This window comes from Hipposideros armiger, unplaced genomic scaffold (assembly GCF_001890085.2).
Source record: "Hipposideros armiger isolate ML-2016 unplaced genomic scaffold, ASM189008v1 scaffold_964, whole genome shotgun sequence".
NCBI lineage: Eukaryota > Metazoa > Chordata > Mammalia > Chiroptera > Hipposideridae > Hipposideros > Hipposideros armiger.
The window spans coordinates 44,163-54,182 of NW_017732314.1; positions in this window are offsets into that span (position 1 = coordinate 44,163).

A 10,020-nucleotide genomic window follows, 5' to 3' on the forward strand; every position below is an offset into this window, starting at 1 on the left:
CTCCTCTGGACAGAAAGGAAACCCACGGCTTCAGTTTCACCATAAGCCAGCCCTCTGCAAGCCATAAACAAGGGGAAAAGGTGTATTTAAAAAAGGATTATTCCCACACTCTGGCCAACAGCATCCCCCTTCCTGGTCTCTGGACAACAAGATGTAGGATTTCTCTGAGTTTCCGCCGCCTGCAGTATGGATGCCCCAGCTCTGCCCAGGGGCCCACTCTTGGCTTAAGACCATGAGCAAAAAGAGGAAGCTCACCTCTTCAGGTTTTAATGCCTATCCCCAATCTGCCTGTTTTTCTTTACTTTTCAGTCTTCACATAGTGTTTTTTTGTATTTTGTCGGGAGTTTTTAGTTGTAATCAGCAGACAGATAGGCTATAGTGGGCTTATTCTGTCTTGGCCACATTAAAAGTTCAACCCGCATACTTTTTAATTGCCTCTCCTTGTGACAATGATTTTGTAATATCATTTTCTATAAAGAGGAGAAAGATAATTCAGTCTTTTGTTTGATTAAATTTTTTTTGCATTATCAATAGTTTAGGAAAATATTTCAGTTTTGTGTTAATATGCATGTTTTTAGAATGGCTGTCAAATGTGGGAAAAGTACTATCAGGTTGTTAGTATTTTTCATATATATATGTACTACAAGATGTCAGGGCTTTTCAAGTGTCCTTGTGCAATAATTAATCTGAAATATTCTTTGAATCAATGACAGTTATAACCCATCTGTGATATCTTTGTTGTAATGGCATATTATGAGTTTTTTATTACTTTTTTCAAAATAATCATTTTATGTCAAATCAACACGTACTTTGTATCCTTTTCCAATATGTTTATATGATTCCCTCCTCTCATTAACTGGATTAGCAAACAATCCAAGAGCCTATTCATTACTTCTATTTGAAATGTATCTCGTCCTTCTAGTGAATTTCTGCTTTTGGTGATGATTTTAAATCTTTTTGCTACAAACTTCTTGATGTCAGAATAATTTTCATCTATTTAATTGCTTACCTTTTCCACTCATTCCATATCCCATTAATTTTCATCTGAATTTTTTCTCAGTTCTTTACAAATACTTTTAAAGATGACAAAAGATGATCCCTTTCATATAATTCAAATAAGGTGATTGCAATTTCTTAAATGTCTTATAGAAACATTTCAGTGTGTCCTTCTGAATTGTAGTGAAAATATTGTATTTGACTTTTATTATCTTTTTGAATAAGCTTTTTGCTTTTTTGTGTGTTGCAGCTTTTCTTCCAAATCTTTGAAAAATATATTTTAGAGCCCATAAAATGTCCTTGACCCATATTGTAAGACTTGAGTAGCTTACAATGGACAACGCATTTTTTTAATCCAAGTTAATATGTGTATGTAAAATACTCCATTTATGAGAGGAACCTGAAAGGAAAATAACTGTCATAAAATGCCAACGTGGTTAACAACTGTGGAGGCAGCTTTTTCTCTTTCCAGATTAAAGAAATGAGCTGCACATGGTGTACATCCTGCACACTTATTAATATCTTTAAAGAGTGCTAGGAGCCCTTTTCCTCACCTTTCATAGCAGCCATGTTGTTGGACAACACTCCATGAATGTTTTCAACCACAAGTTACTATTGTCCAAAAGTTATTTCACATTGTTGAATAAACCCACAGGCTGGTTTCCAGTCAGTGAAAAAGTTTAAAACTATACATAGAGTTTTGAGTCACAGCAGTAGAGCACAATAATGGCCAACTAATCAGTGTCGGACACATCCGGCATAGAATCTACAATAATGGAGCAGTACTTGGTGTCTGGTTTATTTATTTGTTAACCCTTTCATTATGTATATATTTTCCTGTTATTTCTATTCATTCCTTATAAACTGTTCCTTTTTTTCATTTGGGGTATTTTCTCAAATTCTTAAGCAAAAATGATTTAAAGTTAATAATTACCTATAGGATTCCCATTAAATTTGGTTTTTGAATCATGATCATTATTCTCATCATTACCTCTGAAGGTTAAAATGCAATAACCTCAATTGGTCTTTTTTTAGCACTTCAAAATAATATGAACTGTTCTTTCTAGCTGTTTTTGACTTATACGTAATCTAAGAAAAGCTAATTGTCTTGTGCTCCATAAAATAGTCACAGCTTTTTCAATATATTCATTAAGTCTGAGAACGCATCCAGTGTAAGTAACGTCTGTCTTATTGAAAATAATTTACAAACAAAACAATATTAATGGCCCTTTTTTTTTTGCCTTGGAGTAAACTAGCTAGAATCTAAGTATATGACTAAAACATTGTTTTCAAAATATCTTTTTGAGAAACATCTTTTTGCCCACTTTATATTCTGTTTGATTCTATATAAATACTATTGAAAGCATGGTTTGAAGGAAAAAAAATTCCTTTCATTAAAGTATTGGATGACATTATTACTTTTTGTAACAGACCATAATGAAAGACCATAATCCTTGTTAAAGTCAATGAAATCATCAACACGAAGCTGCTGCCAACCTCTGTTGACTATACAAATTGTATTTTGCTTTACTATTTTCTATTTCTTGTGCTTTTTCATTTCTTCTTTGGGAGTGTCCTGCTTGTTATAATCTTAATCTTTTCTGTTGTCATTTTAATCGTCTATATTTTCTTGGCTCTCAAGAATGCTTTCTTTTCTTCATGATTTTAATACTTTCAGTGTACATTTCAATATAATGAAATAGTGTTTGATGTTTTGAAGCTTTTGTGAATCTTCGGTTCAAATTTTTGGCTTCCAAAAGGAAACCAGATATATTTGAATGTGAGAATGATCAATAATCCTGAAAATTTTTTTAAACCTGAATTTAAAATATGCAAAGGAGCAATTCAAATACATTTTTTAATTTGCTGCTATATTATGATGAGCTGGGAAATTGTGTAACCAAATTACTCATATTACTTACATTGGTTCATTGATGAATATATACAGGAGTTTTGTCACTGAAACTACTCGTCTGCACTCTGTTAGTGGCAACTTTGCATGTCTAGTCCCCTGAACCACCAGATTTTGTCAGGATAAGATGAATCAGTTAGGCTAAGATACCTTATAATACATTAGGATGTAGTAAAAATGCACAGAATGCTCATTTTAGTGTTGCTACAAGTATGCACCCTACAAACACAGAAATTCTGATAGACTATTTTGCACAAGTCCCATCAAAAAAGAAAAAACATGTCAGTCATATATAATTGCATATGCTGCATTAGCAAGTACATTCCTGATAGGAAAGAACTTTTAATTTCACTCGATGTTAATGAGAACTCAATCCTCCCCTTAAATTTACTCATCTGATGATTGAAAGAATTTTCCGCAGACTAGCTTCCAGCTCCATATATTGCAAACCTCGTTTCCACTCCACTAATAACCGATTCCCACTACCCAGATACCACTCATTTTGTGATAGCCTCTGGCCTTGCACCTTTATACTACAATATCATGCCAGGAGAGTTGGCAGAATGGGCAATTGGAGTATGCCCAGAAGTTATTTTTACCCTGAGAAGGCTGGCAATAACCACAAAAGCGAGTGGCTGGCCGTAAACCATGTAAATATATCCCACGAAATCCAATATAGCCTATCTCCAACTCAACTATCCCCCAAAATGCCTGAGCAATTGCAAAGCAACCTGACACAAGGGGGAAGTGTGATGGAAGGAAAGCCAAAAGGGAAAGACACAGCAATCTGCACTGATTGGAGTTAAAATATCTTACTCGGGCAAATTTTGCAAAATATATGATCCTGTGAACACATCATTAGAGATCCTGTCAAGAAGCTTTGTAACAGTTTCTTCCAAGGAGTCGTGACACATCAACCTCCCTAGCTTTGTGGTAAATCTGTCTCTGGACATTACTTCCAGGCTTTCTCCACCATTCTCCCACTGCCTGGGATGTCTTACCCCTTTTTCTGCTCCTGGAATATCCCTACTCTTCTTTCAGGGCTTGATTGAAATGTCAGTAATTCCCTGAGAAAGAACCTCGTGCACTGGGAAGAATTTGGACTTTAATAAAAGGCAGATCTAGGTTTCAATCTTAGCTGGGACATATGCCATTTGTGTGTCACAAGCAAATTACTCACTTCTTTGAGTCTCAAGCTCTTCATCCATAAAATATGGCTAAGAATATATACCTAGCTGGGTTATAATAATTTTTTAAAATTTAGCATTTCATCAACTCTGTTTTTTTCTTATTTAGTATCTCTCCATACAATATTGAGAAAATGGTTCTTAAAGGAGGCTTTATTTATTTCTCTTCTGTTTACATCATTTTACTATTTGGTTGATCAACAGAACTAGAACTAGGATGAAGTGAATAAGGCATTTGCCTCAAGACCAAAACATAAGGGGGTGTCAAAAAACTCAGTAGCCAATAGAAATACCATTTTAATTCAATATTTTAGAAAAATCTATGATAAACAAAATATCAAAATTTTAAATAAAGACAGGATCAGTATTACTGATTTTTATTTTGCCGTAGGCTTTAATGTGGCTTACTTTAGTACTGGTGATCAAAACTTTACGAAGGAATTTGGAATATTATTTCTCTTTATAATTATTCATAGCAAATTTGAATTATTTTATCTATATTCAGTTGTTTTTATATACCATCTTTCAATATCTGCAATAGTAATATTTCTAGCATTAAAACTTGACCCTCCACAACAGATGACTATAAGGAAATTATTTTTCTTTTATCTTAGAAATATTGTTTGTGCTATTGAAAAGTGCATACTGTTTTGGAAATCCTTTAATAGTTCCTATTAGAGATAACTTCACTCAAGAATGATCTACTCCATTTTTTTATGACACTGAAGTTCTTTAAATTTCACTCTCAACCTTTTGCAAAATGGCTCACTTCAGAGTATTTCAGAGACCTTATATGCTTCTTATAGGAACTCTACATCTATATCAGTAGGTTGTTCTTCTTTTCCATCTAAATTATTTAGCCAAATTTATTTATGACTATTTCTCTGAGATAGAGTAAAACAGTAAAGATATTCTACTTGAGATATGCTCTGTAATGTGTACTCTCATACACTATTGGTGGAGGTATAAATTGGTATTTGTTTAAGGTCAATTTGAAAAATATCTAAGTTCGAAATATGCATGACACATATTACTTTTATAATTAAAATAACATTTTTTAAGAAGTCGTTTTTGACAGTGGCTCTTCTCCCAGCCTGCCCAGTCCCACCACTTTGAGAGTGCACTTTCCTTTCCTCTTTCTTTCAAGAAATTCACCACTTGCTCAGCTTATTCAGTGCGCCTTTGAACTCTTTCCTGCAGCATAACCAAATTCCATTCTTCAACCACAAAATCTATGAAAGAAAAGCATCCCAGGTGACACTGAAAAATACAGTATCTGATCACCTTGGGCAATGAGGGGCTTACAACATGTGAGCTGTTTTAAGAAGGAATAAAACTAAAAATAAAGATAAACAAAAAAGTAGTTTTTTCTCATTCTGTCCTTCTAGGTGAAAGAGTACAGGGTCCCTGGCTCCAAGAACCTCATACTTTAAGGATGAAGGAGAAAAAGAATGATACCTTGTGATCTTTAAACAGGACAATATTTTAAAATAGCTTTAAGGTGTGTTTTCATATTTTAAATGGTAATTATAACCCACAGAGAAAGTGTAACAGAGTCTGAAAAATTTTGGAGTTGCCTTACTTCTACACTTTGAAATTAAAGATAATTTTATATTAAATGTAAATAATATAATAATATAATAATCCTCAAACTGATAAATGAGTTGTTATACTAATCATAATATTTCTCTTTTTGGTTATTTTGTGTATTTTTTTGAATGTGTAATACATACATATGATACAAAATTTAAAAGTTGCAAAAGGGTATACAGTGAAAATTAAGTCTCTCTCCCACCCTGTTCTCAGGACTCATAGTTCTCTCTGGAGGCAACCACTGCTGCCAGTCCTTGAGTAGCCTTTCAGATATATTTTGTGAATATATAGATCACTCTCTCCCTCTCTTTAAATTACTTTTTAACTTCTATATTTTTGCACAAAGAGTAGCTCATTCTATACACTGTTCTGTATATGTCTTCAGAATTAGTTCTCAGTCTTTTTAGTGGCTGCATTATATTCAATGGAAAGGATGTAGCGTTCTTCGTCTACACTTCTACTGATGGACATTCGGGTTGTTTCTAATCTTTTACAATTACAAACAACACAGCAATGTGTAATCTTGTGCGTGTGCCATTTCTTTGTGTGTCAATATACATCTGTAAGAAAGAATTTCTAGAAGTGGAATTGCTGTGTTAATAAATACGTGCAGCTCTAATTTTGATAGATATTGCCTAACTACCCTCCATAGAGGTTGTACTAAATTACAGTCCCACCGAGAATGTGCCTCTTTCCTCATCCTGGACAACCGTGTATGATCACTTTTTAAAACAATGTTTGACAATAGGTTTCAAAAAATAGTATCTCATTGGAGTTTTGTATTTTTCTAATTATGAGGGAAGTTGAACATCTTTTACTTTCAAGATTCATTACACAAAGAATGGTCAATATTTTCCTTCTAACTTTGACTGGATTTTTTCCCAGTTTCCCAAAATTACTGAGTTGTAACTTTATAGCATCTGCCATTAAGATGGATGGATGATAGATGGATAGATAGATAGATAGATAGATAGATATTAATAGATAAAACACTACAACATCTTAGAATACAAAAGCAGGGTTTTTCCACTTTTTCTGGAAGAATTCAAAAGTTCATCTTTAGATTTGTAACAAACGTGTAAAGTTTCACTAAAATTATTAGTAAAGTTGAAAATCCCTATACTATATAAATCCTTAATTTTAATTGTTTGTTACAATTCCATGCCAAAATGCAAAATAAATAAATAAATTTAATATATATATATATATATATACCAATAAAAAAAGTTTTCCTTCAAAACTATAGCTGCGATATTATTCAGTAATGAAAAAGCAAACTTCTAAGACCTAGAAAATCTCTCTTCTAAATTTCACTTCTAAAAAGTGAAAGCTTGTTTTTAGGGACTTCTAACATGATTATTGATGAGTAATATATAGTATAAAATTTAATGTAGTATCCATAAATAGCATTTTTACATTTTTGCTAGAGTTGCAACACTAATGTAAATAAATATTATAAATAAACATCAGCAGTAATGTTTCTCTGTGTATCATTTCACTGTTGACATTAAATCATTATAATTCCATTCCAAACTTAATCTTACTAAATAAAACCTAACACTTGAAATGTATCAAAAATCTCAGGATTTTTCCAGTTTGTTTGTATTGATCATATGGAAATTATTTAGTATATTAGAATTCTAGGTACAAAATATATTTTTTAATATCATTAAGGAAATTCGTCTTTTTATCCCTACTTCTCACCCTACCCCATCAGCCACACTCAGAGAAATAACTCTCTCTTACAGATAAGAGATGCCAATTAATCAGTCCAGCTGGTCACTGGAGTGAAAGATGTCGCCGCCAAATTCCCTGTTACCCTCCATAGTGGCACAGACTCCTGGAATTCAAAGGGAGGCAGCTCAAGGAGTCATTTAATCCAGACCTCTCTCTTCCTGCAAGGCTCTGCCTGAAATGTCTAAGACAGATGGTTTGTCCTTAAAATTCACTAGGGACAGAGATTCTACAATATTACTCTGGAGCCTTTTCTAATGTTTAATCACTATTACTGTCAGGTCAGTTTAGGCTCTTTCCTGCTAGTTTTTCTTCTGCAGACATGGAAAACAGTTGGTCAGCAACCTCTTTATAATCACCTTTCCAAGACGGAAAGACCCAGGTGTCCTTCAGCCTTGTTTTTTCAAGATTATATAATTTATCTTCTGTCTACTCTTAATATATCAATATTTGATCTCATTACTCATTTGGATTACTTTGCATTAAACTCTTTCCATTTGTTCTATATCACTCCTAACAGTATTATAGTACATTCTTTCATTGTGATATGGTTTTTCTAATTTTTCATTATTGTAGGACAAGGTAGCTCCACTTTCATTTATTCTCCTGCTCTCATATAATATACATTCTAATAGAAGAGATCAAGAATAAACAATTAAAAGTGGATCTATAACATATAATGTTATGATAAAAATAAAGCATCTTGAATTACTTAGAAAAAGGCTATGCCGCTGTGATAGAGACTCAACAATAATGCAGTGGTTTGAAGACGAGGTTTGTTTTTACCCTAGCAGTCCAATGTGACTGCTCTGGATCATGGAGTCGTTCTGTTCCTGGAACTCATTCCGGGACCCCAGTCCTTCTATCATGTTGTATCATTATACCTTAGATTATTGTCATTATCTTTATAGTGTAAGCTGGGTCACCCCGAGTTCCAGCCAGCAAGGAGGAAAAAGGCAATATTGATGAAGCTATTGTAGGCCCAGAAGTAGCCCACATCACCTACACTCCATTCCATTGCAGAGAAGACACAGGCCCACACTTGGCCAGGGAGGCTGCAATCACAGTCTAACCATGTGCCCGGGAAGAAGAGAATGGATTTTAGACCAAATAGTATGTCGCAGATACCATCAATTTCTCCCCAATATACTCAGATCCCTTTTACCTCTTTGTATGTTTCTGCTTCCAACAGCAAACACCGGGCTGTTTTTCAGAAGACGCTCTGGGAACACTGGCTCTCACTTGGCCGATACTGGAAAGTGCAAGCTAGCTCCCTTACTCTCTGGTCAGGACAGTTCTGAGGCATAACACATTCCAGGGTTCCCATGCAGGCAAAGGCTGAAGCTACGCGCTGTGGGCGCCGGCCTGAGATTCACCCTCGCTTGGCAGTATTCTGCCCTGTCCGGCTTTCCAACATCCCCTTACTGGTTTCCCCCAGGAGTACTTTCTTAATAAATTGCTTGCACATGAATTCTCATCTGATGATCTGCTTCTAGAAAACGTAATCTAGGCACAAGGTAAAGGGTTAAAGAGGCTGGATCATTTTTGGTGGCTTCACACATAAGATCATACTTGTCCATACATTTGGACAACCATGAATGAGTTAGATCGCAACTATCAGCACTACTATGAAAAGAAAAGAAAAAAAATTAAAGCGTATATTTTTATTATTTTGCTAGGGTCACATTCATATATATAAATTTAGTTTTTTTGATGCAGATATCCACAACCTGTTCAAAAAGTGAACGGATCTGGATCTTATTCTATATCATCAAATTAAATTTCATAAAAATAATCTAATTGGATCTTTGAAGATAAAGGGAATACAGTTAAGTGAATGGAGTGAATAGGCAACAAAGGTGCTCGGCGATACCGGGCACTGGGTAACCCAACAGGGACTTAGAGCATTTCAGAATAAAGGATGTCATGGACTCCATAGTAACTAAAACACTGAAGAGTGGCATCTTTCTGTGGGCCAAATATATCATGTGTAATTGTTTTGAACAAGGGCACTGGCTGCTGAACTATAAAGAAAAACAATGTGGGGTGCGGGGTAGGAGACAGGATTCCAGAAGAAGCATTTGGCAAAAGATTAGCTGATTTAAATTTGACTTTACTCATTGTAACCATCTATAATTCTCTTCTGGGATCCTAACTAATAAATTAACACAGGAGTTTATGTTATGCAGTATTTGTTTACAATACTATTGAAGTATGTAAATATTAGACTTATTCGTATGTTGTAGAATTACTAGGTTTTAGATGAATAATTGACTCAGTAAGATAGAATTTTTTTAACTAGCTTTCCAACATAAAGTATCACCTTTGATAAACACAAAAATCAGGAAATATCGATGTTACTTAAATAAAATTAATTTATGTTGAGATTACCATTCTACAAATTTTACCCTCTTATAGCCCTGCAGACTTTTATCAGAAAGACTTGTAGCTCTGATTGATCACAGTTACAATTACACGTTTATTTTTGTGCTTATTTGATTAATGTCTGTATCCCACATTAAACTGTATCTACAAGGGCTATTTTTTATTATCATTGTATCTATCCCCAGAATTAATACAGTGCCTGACACAAAATAG